General features: G+C 45.5%; 1 protein-coding gene and 1 long non-coding RNA gene across 5 annotated transcripts in view; one reads left to right on the top strand and one right to left on the bottom strand.

Annotated features, from left to right (window-relative positions):
- Positions 1–747: 747 nt before the first annotated feature.
- On the bottom strand, positions 748–14,266 carry LOC123288026 (uncharacterized). The gene is made up of 3 exons (XR_011505665.1): positions 14,103–14,266; positions 12,211–12,283; positions 748–4,135 (listed from the first exon to the last, which is right to left on the bottom strand). It is a non-coding gene; the product is annotated as an uncharacterized lncRNA (long non-coding RNA).
- Positions 14,267–14,815: 549 nt separating this feature from the next.
- CORO1C (coronin 1C) overlaps positions 14,816–17,741 on the top strand; it is a 72,850-nt gene continuing 69,924 nt past the window's right edge. Inside the window, exons 1-2 of one of the 4 annotated variants that reach the window (XM_044775725.2) lie at positions 14,838–14,973; positions 17,375–17,500. The gene's annotated coding sequence lies outside the window, so the exon portion shown is untranslated. Of the gene's footprint in view, positions 14,974–15,425; positions 15,528–17,374; positions 17,501–17,741 lie in introns of those variants that run through there. The other 3 variants (XM_070516230.1, XM_044775727.2, XM_044775726.2) reach the window with 3 other exon arrangements.

Raw genomic sequence — 17,741 nt, 5'->3', positions numbered from 1 at the left:
CGTCAGCTGTCTTAGCAATAACAGGCCCTGCCTCAGGGGGCTGAGGATGGCAGGAGGGACCTCACTGCAGAGTGTAGGGGCGGGCGTAGGGGAGCGAGATTAAGGGTCGGCTCCATGGCCTCAGGCAAGCCTCTCTGAGCCTCAGTTTCTTTGTCTGCATAGTGGGAGGATAGGGCCGTGTGTCGGTTATCTGGGCTGTGTAACAAACCACCCCACAGTGTCAGTGGCTCAAGACAACATATATTATCTAGCTCATATATTATCATTTGGGGCTGGCTTGGCTGTTGGCTTGCTCTTGCATCCGTGGTCAGCTGAAAGGTTGGCTCATGGCTGGATGCTCTAGAATGTCCTCACTCACATGTCTGGTGGTAGGCGGCTGCTGACTAGGGTAACAGAGTGCGTCTGGGCCACAGGACTGTCATCATCCAACAGACTAGCCTCTTCTTCCCAGGCTTTCTGGCATGGTGGCTGGGATCCAAGTACGGCAAGAGAGCACAAGCTCCACAAGCACACAGTCTTTGCACGTGTCGTGTTTGCTGATGTTCCATTGGCCAAGGCTGGTGACACGGTCAAGGCTAGAGTCAGAGTGCAGAGCAGCTCCACCCAGCATGGCTAGATGGAGGTGAATAATTTGTGGCCAAATTTACCATCTACCTCGGTGTCCCTGGCAGAGATATTGGGAAGAACAAATGAAAAACGACAGAGTTCTACGTAGTCATTAAGATAATAGAAATCATTTATTGGCACATAGTAGGGGCTCAGAACGTGTTGAATGAACAATCCTCACTTTCCAGGTAAGGGAACTCTTTGTTGTTCAGAGAGGTTGATAACTTACCTAGGGTCACACAGCTGATTAGTGAAACAGCTGGACTCTGAACCCAGGGCTGTCTGGTTCCAGAGTTCACGTTCATAGCTATCCCTTCTGCTGCTTTCCCAGCACAGTAATTCAGTTCGAACATTCAGAGTGACTGATAGAAGCTTCCATCTGGGTTACAAACCCAGTTTCTCTTGTCCCATCGTGAAGGCCTGGCCTCATTTGAAAGAAGCCAGCTGACCTTTGCTTGTCATCTGTAGTCGAGCCTGGCACAAAGTAGAAACCGGAGAGCAGTTGTTTGAGTAAAAGATACCGCCTCCCAGTCCATGAGAATTGACGTATGCGCGGGCAGGGAGGGAGAGCGGCTTTGCTCCCACATCGCGCAGACTTCCTGCCTGCCACTGACAATTTTGGTGGCAAGAGTGTGTGTTTCAGAGGGTATGTTCTCCCCGCTCAACTTTCCTTTGGGAAAAGCCGTTTCCTCGCCTCTCAGAAAAGGAAGTGACACCTCCTTGGGGAGAGAACAGATGATCTTACACCTGGCTCTTCTGCTGGGAGAGACGACAGCTGATGGGAGCTGTGATCAAAACCTATAAAGGAAAAGGGAATAAATCCCAAGCTGTGGGAGAGAGGCGCTCACGTGCCCCCGAGGGCCCAGGCTGGCATGTTGATCTTGGTGAACAGGAATTCTCGATTCTGCAGGAGAGCAGGATGTCCTTGGGTCCCCAGGGCAGCCCGGACGCTGCTGGGGGCTTGTTCGATGGCTTTCTTTACTTTCGTTGATATCTGAACGTTTCCGTAATTCAAAACACAAACAGCAATAACTCAGCAATTTGGACGCAGGAGGTCGGGAGGAGGGAGTGCAGGCCCTGATGTCAGAAACACCATGAGATTCTGGGTTCCGCGAGACATAGCCATAAAACCTCAAATTCCTTCCCCTCCCGAAGCCTGTTCCCTCTTCTGTAAAAGAGTCTCGATAATAGGCCCTATCTCCTAGGATGGCTGTGACGATTAAATGGGAGCTTTCCTATAAAGCCTCTGGCCCAGCAAGACTTAATGAGGCTCCATATGTCTGAGCCAGGGTTTCTCAATCTAGCTTCTACAGACATCTGGGGCTTAATCCTTTGTCGTGGGGCAGGATGGAGGCTCTCCTGCGCATTGTAGGATGTTTAGCAGCATCCCTGGCCTCCATCCACTGGATGCCAGGAGCATCCTCCTAGTTGTGACAACCAAAAATGTCTCCAGATATTGCCAAATGTCCCCCTGGGGGAAGGCCGGGAGCAAATTGCCCCCAGTCGAGAACCACTGGCCTAAGCCTTTATTGCTGTTATTAATGAACAGTAATTCCCTTTTCGTGTGAGGCTGAGGCATTGGATTTATTAGGGGAGCACTGGCCAGGTTGGGCTTCGGAAGCTGCAGCTGGCACTGCTACAGATGGCACGGGCGTTCGCAAGGTTTATTACCCCCAGAACGAGATTTACGTGGACGACTGAGCACTTGCCGTGCCAAGATTCATGTTTAAATTTTGAACAATCTTCACAGGAGCATTGTCTGGAAATTCTTCCAGCTGGGGTTCTGCTGAGCTTGGGCTTGGGGTCTTGATAAAGCACTTTGAATTTATAGAATTCCTTCTCCCCCTTCAAGAAGATAACTTATTTGATTTCAAACTGTTGAATGCCCTTTGCAGAAAAACTGGAAAATACGGAACAGGAAGTGTAAAGAGGAAACCCACCCATAACTCGAATCCTGTCACTCAGAGATAATTTCTGTTACAATATGTACGTGAGTGTGTGTTTTATAAAAGTGGGACATACTGCCTTCTGACCTGCCTTTTTCATCTTACAGCACATCTGGAATATTTTTACATATCATTGAGCAACAAGTATTCTTCCACAAAGTTCTTTTAGTTTTCCTGCTTGAAAACCTGCGGCTCCCGGGAATAGCCATGCTTCACAAGAGGAGGAGGCTGAGGCCATATTCCATGGTCCCTGTTGAACCGCAGTCCTTTACAGGTGTTACCTGGACACGTGGAAGATGGAGACCACAGAGCTCGTGAAGGAAGAGGCCAGAGTTGGGTTCTGGGAAGTCATTTTTGCCTCCAGGATGAGGTACAGATGTTTTTGCTGATGTCCCTTCTGTCCAGGGCCTTCCCTCAGTCTGTCTTCCTGATCGTATCCCTCGTTCATAGCATTCTTGCCAATTACTGCACTGGGATGTATTTACCTGTCTCCTCTTGTTGATTCCGTCAAGGGCTGTTTCCATGGCAAACAGCCGTGTGATAAACGTCCTTATGCATATACAGTTGGTCCTCATTATTCGTGGACTCTCTATGCATGAATTCATGGTTAAAGTTCAGTGTGCTCCACTTCAGCGGCCTGGGTTCAGTTCCCAGGCGTGGAACCACACCATTCGTCTGTCAGTAGCCATGCTGTGGTGGTGGCTCACATAGCAGAACTGAAAGGACTTATAACTAGAATATACAACTATGTACTGAGGCTTTGGGCAGAAAAAAAAAAAGAGAGAGGAAGATTGGCAACAGGTGTTAGCTCAGGGTGAATCTTTCCCAGCAAAAAAAAAAAAAAAAAAACCCTTTATTTGTAACCCCAAAAGCAATACTCACAGTGCTTTTGTAGTCATTTGTGGGCATGTGCAGAGTGGTGAAAACCTTGAGCTAGCCAATGTGCACGTTGCCAGTTGAGGTTGAACAAGGTGATGTGCTGCCTGCTTGTTTCAGCTCTCACACTGTAAGCAAGTGTCCTTTCAGGGTATACACGGTATACAGCTGTCCCTTGGTATCTGCAGGCAATTGGTTCCAGGGCCCTCCCCCAGGATACCAAAATCCACAGATGCTCACATCCCTTATAAAAAATGGCATAATGCTTACATATAACCTACACACATCCTCCTGTATACTTTAAATCATCTCTGGATTATTTATAATGCTTAATACAATGCAAACGCTATGTAAATAGTTGTTATACTGTATTGTTTAGGGAATAATGACAAGAAAAAAAGGTCTGTATGTGTTCGGTACAGACGCAACCATCGTAGGCCTTTCGACTCATGGTTGGTTGAATCCGTGGATGTCGAACCTGCAGATACAGAGGGCCGACTGTATTTAGTGCCACATTTGTAGCATTTGTATGCATCTTGGGCATGATTTTTGCTATTTAAAATGGCCCCCAAGGGGTCGGCCCGGTGGCACAGCGGTTAAGTTCGCACATTCTGCTTCTCGGCGGCCTGGGGTTCGCTGGTTCGGATCCCGGGTGCGGACACGGCACTGCTTGGCAGCCATGCTGTGGTAGGCGTCCCACGTATAAACTAGAGGAAGATGGGCACAGATGTTAGCTCAGAGCCAGGCTTCCTCAGCAAAAAGAGGAGGACTGGCAGTAGTTAGCTGAGGGCTAATCTTCCTCCAAAAAAAAAAAAATAAATAAATAAATAAAAAATAAAATGGCCCCCAAGCGTAGTGCTGACGTGCTGTCTAGCGTTCCCAAGCATAAGAAGGCTGCCACTTGCCTTACGGAGAAAATACACGTGTTCGATAAGCTTCATTCAGACGTGAGTTTTAGTGCTATTGGCTATGAGTTCATTGTTAATGAATTAATTATGTATATATTGATCAACAATGTATATATTAAATAAGGTATCTTTAAACAGAAACATACATAAAAACAAGGTTATATATTGATTGGTTGATGGAAATATTGTGACCAGAGGCCTCCAGGAACCTAATGCCGTATTTCCCCTAGCAGCAATAATTCAGTATTCACTAATTCAGTGTTCGTGATGACTGTATAGAATATAACGACCGTGAATAATGAGAATTGACCGTATCTTTGCATGTGACCATGATTATTACCTTAGGATAAATTTCTGAGAATAGAATTACTGAGCGCAAGTAGAATACCTCTCCTGAGGTCTTTTGAGTTTGTGTCAGTTAGCTCTTGCTGTGTAACAAACCTCAGTTTCCTCCTCTGTAAACTGGGGATTTAAAAAGCCATACTATTTTTCATCAGTTTAGGGTGAGGACTCATTGAGTTAGTGCTTGGAAAATTGGTAACACTGGGCCTGGTGAGCAGTAAGTGTTTAATAAGCACCAGCTCCATCATAGTATTTATTTGTATTAAAGATCTGTGGCAGACATGCTCACAAACATAATCTCAGATTAGCATCATTTCTCCCCACTGAAGAGATAAGGAAACTGAGGCCCAGAGAGGTGATGTTACTTCCCCAAGAGCTCAGAGCCAGGAAGTGACAGGGCTAGTTGTTATACCAGGAACTCTGCCATCAGCTCAGTCCATCATGGCTATCACGTATGGACTCAACTCCCAGCATGTGCTGGGCCCTGAGCCAAGTGTGCAACCTGCATTTCCTCACTGACGCACCCACAACACCATAAGGTGGTGTCACAGAAGGTGAGTAGGGAGCAGGGACTTTCATCCCCACCTGGTAGTCATGAGGTCCTCCCCACATTGGTATCAATGGAGACCATAGGAGGGGTCTGGATTTCTATCCCAGCTGGCAGAAGTGACATGCTCCTATATCTCTCCTCTAGGGTGGCATCAGAGAGAGTCAGGACTTTGCCCACTGTCTGAGAATACCTTCCTGTGCTGTCAGAGGAGGACACATGGGGACACTAAAGATTGATGCCTGAAACAAAAATGATAACTCTGTCTGATATGCTTCTAAATATATGTAGAGAAAATCTTTAAGATAATTATGTTACAAACAAAAGAGACATAAAGGGAGATAAAGTCACTATACTTCACTTCAACTGGTAAAATGATAATACCAGTAGACTGTGAATAGATATATCGATATCTATATATAGATAGAGATAGATAGGCTTATCTTTATCTATATCCATAATGTAATACTTAAGAACAACCACTAAAAAAGCTATACAAAGAGAAACACTCAAAAATACTAGAGATAAATCAAAATGGAATTCTAAAAAATGTTCGAGTAACCCAGAAAACAGGAAAAAGAAAACAGAGAAATGAAAAATAGAGAGGACAAGCACAAAGCACAAAACAAAATGGTAGACTTAAGCTCTAACCTATCAATAACTATCTTAAATGTAAATGGTCTAAATACACCAATTAAAAGACAGAGATTGGGGCTGGCCCAGTGGTGCAGTGGTTAAGTTCGCACGTTCCACTTCGGTGGCCCGGGGTTTGCTGGTTCAGATTCCGGGTGCAGACATGGCACCGCTTGGCAAGCCATGCTGTGGTAGGCATCCCACATATAAAGGAGAGGAAGATGGTCATGGATGTTAGCTCAGGGCCAGTCTTCCTCAGCAAAAAGAGGAGGATTGGCAGCAGATGTTAGCTCAGGGCTAATCTTCCTCAAAAAAAAAAAAAAAAGACAGAGATTGGCAGAGGGAATTAAAAAACATGAACCAACTATATGCAATATACAGGAAACTCACTTCAAATATGCTGATATAGGCAGGTTGAAAGTAAAAGGATGGAAAAAATATATATCATGGAAACAGTAACCAAAAGAACATAGGAATGGCTATGTTAATATTACATAAAGCACATTTTAGAGCAAAGAAGATTACCAGACAGAGAGGGACATTCTATAATGATGAAAGGACAATCCATCAAGAAGACCTAACAATCCTTAATGTATACACACCAAACAACAGAGCTGCAGAATACATGAAGCAAAAACTGATAGAACTGAAAGGAGAAATAGACAAATCCATTGTTATGGTTTAAGATTTCAACACTCCTCTCTCAACAATTGAAAGAACAATGTGACAGAAAATCAGCAAGGACACCATCAACCAACAGAATCTATTCAACATTTATAGAACACTCTGCTGAACAGAAAAAGAATACACATTTGGGGCTAGCCCCATGGCTGAGTGGTTAAGTTCGCGAGTTCTGCTTCAGTGGCCCAGGGTTTCCCTGGTTTGGATCCTGGGCACGGACATGGCACCATTCGTCAGACCACATTAAGGCAGCATCCCACACGCCACAACTAGAAGGACCCACAACTAAAATATACAACTATGTACTGGGGGGATTTGAGAGAAAAAGGAAAAATTAAAAAATCTTAAAAAAAAGAATACACATTCTTTTCAAGTATCCACAGAACATATCCCAAGATAGACCATATCTGGTACTATAAAACAAATTTCAACAAATTTAAAAGAATTTAAATGATACAGAGTGTTCTCTGACTGCAGTGGAATCAAATTAGAAATCAATAACAGAAAGATAGAATAACCTCCAAACACTTGGAAAGTAAACAACATACTTATAAATAATTCATGGATCAAAGAGGAAATCTCAAGGGAAATTAAAAAATACATTAAACTAAATGAAAATGACAATATGGGGCTGGCCTGGTGGTGCAGCAGTTAAGTTTGCACATTCTGCTTTGGCAGCCTGGGGTTCACCAGTTCAGATCCTGGGGGCGGACATGGCACCGCTTGGCAAGCCGTGCTGTGGTAGGCATCCCACATATAAAGTAGAGGAAGATGGGCACAGATGTTAGCTCAGGGTGAGTCTTCCTCAGCAAAAAGAGGAGGATTGGCAGCAAATGTTAGCTCAGGGCTAATCTTCCTCAAGAGAAAAAAAGAAAAGAAAATGACAATACAACACATCAAAATTTGTGGCCTACAGCTAAAGCAGTGCTGAGAGGGAAATTTATAGTACTAAACACATATACTAGAAAAGAAGAAGTTTCACATTAATAATCTAAGCTTTTACTTCAAGAACCTAGAACAAGAAGAGCAAAATAAACCCAAAACAAACAGAAGGAAGGAAATAAACATAAGAGCACAAATCAGTGACACTTAAAACAGGAAAACAATAGAGAAAAATTAATGAAGCAAAGAGCAGTGCTTTGAAAAGATCAGTAAAATTGACAAATCTCTAAGACTGACCAAGAGAAAAAAAATAGAAGACACAAATTACCAATTACCAATATAAAGAATGAAACAGGAGCTATCACTACAGACCCTGCAGACAGCAAAAGTTAATAAGAAAACTCTACAAACAACTCTACACACATAAATTTGACAACTTAAGTGAAATGGACCAATTCCTTAAAAAACACAAACTACCATAACTCACCCAATATGGAATAGATAATTTGAATAGCGATATAACTATTAAAGAAATTGAATTTGTGGGGCTGGCCCCGTGGCCGAGTGGTTAAGTTCACGCGCTCCACTGCAGGCGGCCCAGTGTTTCGTTGGTTCGAATCCTGGGCGCGGACATGGCACTGCTCATCAAGCCACACTGAGGCAGCGTCCCACATGCCACAACTAGAAGGACCCACAACAAAGAATATACAACTATGTACCGGGGGGCTTTGGGGAGAAAAAGGAAAAAAATAAAATCTTTAAAAAAAAAAAAAAGAAACTGAATTTGTAATTTAACAGCTCCCAAAAAAGAAATCTCTAGGTCCAGATAGTTTTACTGGAGAAGCCTACCAAACCTTTAAAGAATCAACAGCAATCCACACAATCTCTCCAGAAAACAGAAGACGAAACATGTCCAACTCATTTCATTAAGCCAGTGTTCCTTCGATATCCAAACCAGACAAAGACAGTACAAAAAAGGGAAACTCCAGGCCAATATTCTTCATTAGTTTAGAAACAAAAATGCTTAACAATACACTAGCAAATAGAATTCAATATATGAAATTAATTACACACCATGACCAAGTGGAGTTTATTCCAGGAATGCAAGGCTGGCTCGGTATTCAAAAACCAGTCAGTGTAACCCACCGTATTAACAGGCTAAAGAAGAAAAACCACACGATCATATCATTTGATGCAGAAAAAGCATTTGACAATATTCAACACCCATTCATGATAAATACTTTAAGAAAAATAGGAAGAAAGGGCAACTTCCATGACTTGATAAAGAGCATCTACAAAAAAAAGTTATAGCTAACGTTATAGTTACTGATGAAAGACTGGATGCTTCCTCCCTAGGGTCAGGAACAAGGCAAAGACGTTTGCTCTCATGACTTATTCAATGCTGTGCTGGAGTTTCTAGCCAGTGCAATAAGGCAAGAAAAGGAAATAAAAGGCATTCAGATCAGAAAGGAAGAAATAAAACTGTTTCTATTAACAGACGATGTGACTGTCTACATAGTAAATCCCAAGTAGTCCGCAGAACACCTCCTAGAACTAATAAGTAAGTTCAGCGAGGTTGCAGGATACAAGACAAACATACCAAAAAATCAATTGTATTTAAATATACTAGCAATGAACTCATGGACACCAAAATTAAAAAGTACAATGCTATTTACAATTGATGAAAAGAATGACTTAGGTATAAATCTAACAAAACATGTATAGGATTTGTATACCAAAATTACACAATATGATCAAGAAATCAAAGAAGATCGAAACAAATAGACTTATAATGCGCATGGGTTGGAAGACAGCATAATAAATCTTTGATTCTATTCGGATTGATATACATGCTTAAGACAATTCCTACAAAAATCCCAGAAAGACTTTTTGTAGATATAGACAAGATTATTCTAAAATTTATATGCAAAGGCAATGAAGCTAGAATAGCTAAAAACACTTTTTGAAAAGAAGAATAAAGTGGGAGAAAACAGTCCACCCAATTTCAAGACATATTACTTAGCTATAGTACTCCTGATTGTGTGGTCACGTCAGAAGACAGGGGGCCGGCTCCGTGGCCGAGTGGTTAAGTTCGTGCGCTCCGCTGCGGCGGCCCAGGGTTCAGATCCTGGGCGTGGACATGGCACTGCTCGTCAGGCCACATTGAGGCGGTGTCCCACATCACACAACCAGAAGGACCAGCAACTAAGATATACAACTGTGTACAGGGGGCGTTTGGGGAGATAAAGCAGAAAAAAAAATAAAAAGATGGGCAACAGTTGTTAGCCCAGGTGCCAATCCTTAAAAAAAAAAAAAAAAAAGAAGAAGAAGACAGATATATAGATCAATGCAACAGGATAGAGAACTCAGAAACGGACCCACGTAAATATACCCAATGGATTTTTCCTCCATCTTTCAATGGAGGAAAGATAGCCTTTCAACAAATGATATTGGAGCAATTGTATATCTGGAGGCAAAAAAAAGAATCTCAACCTAAGTCTCAAACTTTATATAAAAATTAATTCAACATTGGGGCCGGCCCAATGGCACAGCGGTTAAGTTCATGTGCTCCACTTCGGTGGCCCAGGGTTTGCCGGTGCAGGTCCCAGGCATGGACATACACACCACTTATCAAGCCATGCTGTGGCAGGCGTCCCACATATAAAGTAGAGGAAGATGGGCATGGATGTTAGCTCAGGGCCAGTCTTCCTCAGCAAAAAGAGGAGGATTGGTGGCAGATGTTAGCTCAGGGCTAATCTTCCTCAAAAAAATTTAACTCAACATGGATCAGACTTAGATGTGAAATATAAAACTATAAAACTTTTAGTAAAAGCATAGGAGAAAATCTTTAGGATATAGGCAAAGCATTCTTAGATCTAATACCAAAAGCAGGATCCATAAAAGGAAATATTGATAAATTGGACTTCATCAAAATTAAAAACATTTTCTCTGTGCAAGACTCCATTAAGAGGATGAAAAACAAACTATAGACTGGGAGAAAATATTTGCCAACTAGATATCCAACAAAAGACTAGTAGGTAGAATATATATATAAAGAACTCTCAAAACTCAACAGTAAAATAACAGTCCAATTAAAAAACGGGCAAAAGACACGAAGAGATAGACAGATGGCAAATAAGCACATGAAAAGATTTTCCACATCATCCCCTGTCAGGTAACTGCGAATTAAAACCACAGTGATGTATCACTTTTCCCATGAGAATGGCTAAAATAAAAAATAGTGACAACACCAAATGCTGATGAAGGTGCGAAGAAACTGGATCACTCCTAGACTGCCGGTGGGTGGGGGTGTGAAATGATACAGTCACTCTGGAGAAGAGTTTGGCAGTTTCTTAAAATACTAAACATACAAGTATCTACCATATGACCCAACAAGTGTATTCCTGGACATTTTCCCCAGAGAAATGGAGATTTATGTTCACACAAAAACCTGTACATGAATAGTTTTCATGTTTATATTATCTTTATTCATAATAAACTGCCCCAAACTGGAAACAATCCAGGTGTCCTTTAATGGGTGAATAGTTAAACAAACTGTGGTATATCCATTTTATGGAATATTACTCAGCAATAATAAGGAGAAAACTATTCATGCATGCAACAACCTGGATTCATCAACAGAGATTTATACTGAGTGGAAAGCCAGTCCCAAAAGGTTGCATGCTATGTGTATTTCATTTGTTATTCTTTTTTTTTTTTTCTTTTTTGAGGAAGATTAGCCCTGAGCTAACTGCTGCCAGTCCTCCTCTTTTTGCTGAGAAAGACTGGCCCTGAGCTAACATCCATGCCCATCTTCCTCTACTTTCTATGTGGGATGCCTACCACAGCATGGCTTGCCAAGTGGTGCCATGTCCGCATCCACGCTCTGAACTGGTGAACCCCGGGCCACTGAAGTGGAACGTGCGCACCCAACCGCTGTGCCACTGGGCCAGCCCCTCATTTGTTATTCTTGAAATGACAAAATTATAGAAATTGAGAACAGGTGAGTGGTTGCCAGCGGGTAAGGAAGGGTGAGGTTAGGAGGGAAGTGATTGTGGCTATAAAGGGAAGTGGGGGGGGGTCCTTGTGGGGAGGGAAATGTTCTGAATCTTGCTTGACTGTATCAATGTCAATGTCTAGATTGTTATATTGTACTATAGTTCGCAAGATGTTACCATCAGGGGAAACTGAGTAGAGGGTACATGGGATCTTTTGTATAAGTTTTTACAACTGCATGTGAATCTACAATTATCTCAAAGTAAAAAATTTAATTAAAAAAAAGGCCATCTATCTGTAGCCCGTCAATCATTTCCAGCTCCTATTTTGCAGAAAGAAGTACTCAGAGCAGCGAGAATCGAGATTTATCAATGTAGCGTGAATTTTAATGTTCTCTGAGCTTTATCCTCTTCCGTCACTCAATTAGGGGTCTTGCCTACTGCAATTATTCTGGGAGCTTCCAGTCTCTCATTTATTTAATATTATTAATATTTGTTAATGCTTCCACAGGGCTAATTCACTCAGCTTCCTGGTTGCCTTGGCAACCTAAGACTAATGTCCCCATTTGGTACCAAGAGAAAATAGAAAAATGATTTGCTGAGGAGCCTCTGAATGCAGGTCCCACAATTCTTTCTTCTTCATACCTGAGCTGGCACATGTATTATGTGGGATTTGCAATCACTCTTATTTTTCCTGGTCATTAAATTCCTCTTCATCTAGCATCTATCTTAGACCACTTCAGCAATTACCAGCTTTTGCGATCAGGAAAAGATTCTCAAATCCAGCATCTTACCTGGACCGAATCCTTCCACTTAGGGCCAGTTTTGGACAGAGCCAAGGTTTCCTTCCGGCCCACGAAAGGGCTGCTATAGATTCAAGAACAGCAAGATGATGGCGATTTTCTCCCAGCAGAGGGTTAGGCAACTTTCCTGCTGCTTCTCAGCTGGCCACATTTGGGGCAGGTGTGGGGTCGGATGGTGACGTGGCACTGCTTCTGGCCTTGGATGCTTTCTGTGCAAGAATCACCTCCCCCAACCCAGGGATAAAGCTGGGCACTGAAACAGGCAGCGGGATAGGAACTGAAACAGGCAGCGGGATGGGAGGCAGAGGTCTTGGGATCTTTTTTTCTCAGTGGACTTCATGGTCCACTTTATGGTTATGTTATCTGGGAGGAGTTGGTGTCTTGGGAAATCTTACTTCTAATCTCATCATTTAACGAACTAGGTGAAAGGAATCAACATATTTTAAACACCTACTGTGTGCCGGGCACTGTCCTCGATGCTATGCCATGCCTTAATTCATTGAATCTAAACTCCTCAATCTCCAAAACTACCCCACGAAGTAAGCATTTGAATGAACCCCACTCTATAGAGGGGGAGAGTAGGGCACAGAGAGGGGAAGTGACTTGTCTGAGGTCACACAACTGGTAACTAGTGGAGCCCGAATTTAAAGCCAAAGTCCACGTTTTTTCTATTCTGTAATGCTGCCAAAGAGGCAGCTTAATGTAATGACTAACTGGCTAAGAGTGCAGACTGTGGAATTAGAAGGATGTTGGTTCCATCGTTAGCTCTACCCGGTTCAGGCTGTGTGACCTTGGGCAAGTAATTTACCTTCTCATATTCTTCACCTGTATAATGAGGGTTAAGAATTGTTTTTGTGGCCACAGGATTGTTGAGGGGATTTCAGGAGATTTTACACTTAAAGGGCTCAGGTAGCGCCTGGTATGTATAAGCAAAGGAAAAGGTTAGCAATAATCTGTTTGCAAAGAGTAAGCCAGCTTGGTTCCCGGCTCCATCTCAAAGCACTTTATCAACCTTCGTTTTCCCAAAAGCACTCAGAACTCACTGCTGTCAATGCTCTGGTTTAAGGAAAGCCAGGAACCATAAACATCACAATAATAGCCAATCGTGTTTTGTGCATTGCCAAATGCCTGGCACTGCAGTACGTGCTTTACCACCGTCATCTCATTTAAATGAAACGAGTGGCTAAGTCTGGCTGCGGAAAGGGTCTCAGTCCCTCTTGATGGCAGTGGATGCTTGAAGGCAAATGAAACCCATCCCTTTATATTGTTGAAGCACCGCAGGAACAGCCACGGGTACCATTTGTTGCGGGCAGATCACTAGGCAGGCGCCCTGCTGGGTTCACTATTGAAGGTGAGCTCCTGGAATCCTTCCAGAGAGGGGATGCTACTCTCCCTGTTGGACTGGTAAAGAAACTGAGGCTTAGAGAGGATAAATAATTTGTGCTGAGAGCTGTTTTGGTTCGGGTGGACCTTGATTTACATAACACACATTTCTGAGGCTGATGCTTAAAATGAAAATCGCCCCCCTGTGAATTGCAAAGATGCCTTGCTTTGGGAAGTAAATGGCCCTTCGCCTCAGCAGGTCTGCTTTGTGAATTCAGTTCCTCAGGACCAGTTTCCCCAAATCTTGGCATTTCAGAGCTTGGTATTTGAGAAAGGGACTTTGGCTTTTAGGAGGACAACTTCACGCCAAAGATCAGGAAATTCAGGCCTAGAGAGGTGAAGGGAGCTGCCCCAGGACAGTCTGACAGCAGCACAGCTGGGACTCCAATCCCGGTGCTTTGACTTTCCAAAGGCCAGGGCCGCCCAGTTAGTAAGCAAACGGGTGAGGGACTTTGGCCAGGAAAAGGAAGGGAGGGACCCTGTATCCTTCATTTCCTCACCTGCGAAACGGGGTCACGACCGGTCCTCCCATGTACTGCTGGGGGATACATGGGTGTGGCCCAACCCAGGGGCAGCCACCCTGTGACAAATGCAAAGTGGAAAGTGGAGGCCAGGGGGTCGGGAGTCCGCAGAGCAGGGGGGCGGGGAGAGGGTGGTGGGAGCAGAGGCGGAGCTTCGGGAGCCAGAGGCGGGGATTCGAGATTCGGGGCGGGGCTTGGAGTATCACGTATTCAGACAACAGTGGGCGGGACTTCTAGAAGTTGGGGCGGGGCTTTGTGGCGCCGAGGGGCCAGTTCTGAAGTAATGGGACGGGAGCCGGGCTTAGGGAGTCACGAGGCTGGTTGGGGGTTTTGATGGGGCGGTGGGCGGGGCTCAGAGGAGCTCATCGGGTTTTAAGGGCTCTGGGGGAATCTTTGAGGAGCCGGGGACTGTGGCCCTGCAGAGCCCAGCGGGCCAGTGGGCGGAGCTCTAAGAAGGCCCCTCCCGGTAATAAGGAGCAGTGGGCGTGGCCCTCGGATGCTGCCATGACTCAGTGGGCGGTGCGTGCACTTGGGCACCGCCTTCATCCGCGGCCCACCTGCATTCCTCGGCGCGACCAGAGGGGGCGCACGCTAGAGGGCGGCAGGGGACGTAGCTGGGAAGCGGGCTTCCCCTCCCGGAAGTGGGCGTGGCGCGGCGCGGCCCGGTGGCCCTGATTGGGCGCGGCGCTGCGCGGGGGCGGGGCCTGCGTGCGGCGGCGGGGGCGGTGGCGGCGGCCCGCCCCTCCCCCGTGCGGCGCTCAGTGCCAGGCGGGAGGCGGCAGCGGTTGGAGGCTTCGCTGGGCTCTGCAGCGGGGACTTCGGTGGCGGCTCCCCAGGCACCTCGGTCCTGGTGAGCAGCGCGCGCTGGCGGGGCCGCTCGGAGCGAGCCGGGCGGGCGGACCCGTCCCCTCGGCATGTGCCGGCGCCGGCTGACAGGAGCCGGCGGCGTGGGGCAGGGCCCCCAGGCCGGGGTGCAGGAGGTGGGGGCCGGGGGGAGGGGGTTGGGGACAGAACCGCCAGGCCTGGCGAGAGCGACCCGGGCTCCCTGTGCGGAGGAGGCTGCCCAGGGGAGGCTTTTGGGGGTGCGGCGCCCTCTCCGCCGGGTGAGGAGCCGCGGGGCACGGGGCTGTCCGAGGGATGGTTTCCAGGGGTCGGGACCCCGCTTGGTTGGGTGGGGTCTTGGGTGGGGAGGGGCTGTTTCAGGCTGGGGCGCGGAGCCCAGGGGCGCCGGGCCTGGGGCGGGGTTTGAGCCGCCGTGGGGAGGGAGTGGGTGTCGGGGTGGGCTGGGGCCGGGCTCACACGGGGTCGGCCGAGCGCCCCGCGTGGGAGGGGCGAGGGCGAGGGCGGCGGTCTGGCCTCGGGGTTGCCTGGCTTTGGCTGCGAGGCCGGCTCTGGGCCCTGAAGGTATGGCTTTGGGGTCGGGAAGGGCGGGGCAGGGCTAGAGCTGGAGTTTACGTGGTCGGGGGCGGCTTGGGAAGAAGGGCAGGAGTCCGGCGGTGGGAACGGAGGACTGGGACTGGCAGGCGATTGGGAGAGCGAGATCCAAGCAGGCATGCTGCAGGGTCGGGGGCCTGGAGCGTCCGAGTGAGCTGGGTGATTCAGGGATGTGCTCCCCTAGTAACGGAGCAGCTGGCGAGGGGCGCGGTGAAAAGGAGCCAGGTGCAGGTGGGGCTCCCCTGCGCCTAAATGACTGAGGATGAGGTCAGATGTTGAGGGTGGGAATGCAGGAGCTGAGCTCTCCCGCCTGTCCACACAAGCGTACACACCCCAGCTCTCCGTCTCTCAAAGGCTTTGAATGTGTCGGGGGAAGTGGCAGGCTGCAGGGAGAGCCGAGAAGAAAGGGGCTTCCTCTTGGAGAGAGGCGCCGGCCCTGCCGTCCTTTTTTGGGAGTGTTCAAAGGGTTTTTGATCGCTGGAAAAGGAAACGTAGGCTTTACTGCATCATGGTTTAGAATCGCATCCTATATTTGGCCTTAATGTAGGCTGTCCTTGTTTTGTGGTGTCTGAAGTCCTTGCTCTACATGTTGCAAACGTGGGATTCAGTGTGAGAAGCAAATTGCAAGTTGTTCATCTCCCTCGGGGTAGCAGGATACAAAGGCCTTTCTTTCCTGTGAGACATTTAAACAGAATCGAATATAGTGCGTGTTTTTAAACTGGTACTGGGTAGCGAATGTATTTACTTTTGGGAATTGTCACAAAATATTAGGCCCTCTTCCCGCAGCTCTCCTGCCTGGGATTACCTTCTAAAACTGTATTTCTGGGGTTCTTAGTCACTCTATATAATAATGCATTGCATTGTCCTTATCTGGCAGAACTCTCTCCTGACACCAGGGCCTTGCTAGACTAGACAGAAACATGATTAGGTATAACCAGTTGTTTGTACCATCTGTTCAATTGTGAAGGCACATAGATATCTGTTTCTGTGACTTCACTTTCTGCATTCCCTGTAAAACTGAAGAAATGGGAAAAATCTATTTTGGACTGGATTCTGTATATTTCAGAAAACTAATTTAAGGAAAGTAATTTTTTTTTTGACTTGGAGATTCATTTCAGAGTCGCAGTGTTTGGATAGGAAGCCTAATAGTACCGGGTGGGTCTGAGAAGCTGTATAAATAAATGGGGGGAAAAGTCAAATAAAACTGGGCAATGTGTTGTATGTTAGGCCTGGAAGTGCAATGTTTTGTGGTAGGTGGCAGTCATGTGTACTGAGGATTGGCCAAAGATTGGTATGAAGGTCGGGTACACACCTTTTTGACAAATCCAGAATGTGCCTTTTCTGTATTTATTTTTGATTATATGTGGAAGGTACATGAAAGCCTGATGGATTTTACGAGACGCATGTCAGTGAGAGATCGATGCACAGAGTACTGAATTTTTCATCATCAGGTGTTACTTTGCCTGCAGATTGTGCTAATGAGCATTTATGTCTATTTATATGTAGTTTAGGATTAGATTCAGGATTGACAAGTAGCACTTTTTAAACACTTCTTAAACATTTTTGATTTAAATTTTATGCTTAATGCATCTGTCACTTTTTGGGATCCACTCTAACCATGAGGAGGGAAGTCACTCTAATGCCTATGAAATGGAATGTTCGAAAGGATAAATGATCAGTTCTTAGTTACATAACTGAGAATGTGAAGATTCTGTTCTTTATGATGGCAAATTATTTCTTAATCGCTTTGATGTGTCACGAACTGGGGTTTTAGAAACATTATTAACTGGTTTTTTTACCTTTGACTTCTTTTTCAGAGGTGGAACAATAATAAATTTGGGTACCACTTTCATATCCAGGGTACAAATCCATGTTTGTTTTCCATTTGATGACCTCCCTGTGTTATCCTATTCCTGAGTTATGAAAACTCTTTTCTGACACTTGTGAGTATGTCTTTTTAAACTTAAGATGCCTTTTCTGTATTAAAACATGGAAATCCTCATAAATATTTCAGTATGACCTAGTACCTAGAACGTTAAGTAATAGAATCTCTCTGGGTTTTCATTGCCCTAGTTCAGATCCCTTAAAATGAGCGAACAAGATCCTATACTCCTTTTTGAGAGCTTATTTTGTGTTTCAGTAGTGCATAATGGAATCATTTTTGTTTTATAACCACTTTATTGA

Source organism: Equus asinus, chromosome 8, assembly GCF_041296235.1.
Source record: "Equus asinus isolate D_3611 breed Donkey chromosome 8, EquAss-T2T_v2, whole genome shotgun sequence".
NCBI lineage: Eukaryota > Metazoa > Chordata > Mammalia > Perissodactyla > Equidae > Equus > Equus asinus.
Note: the sequence above shows the minus strand (reverse complement) of the source record. Positions and strands in the feature narration are given on the sequence as shown.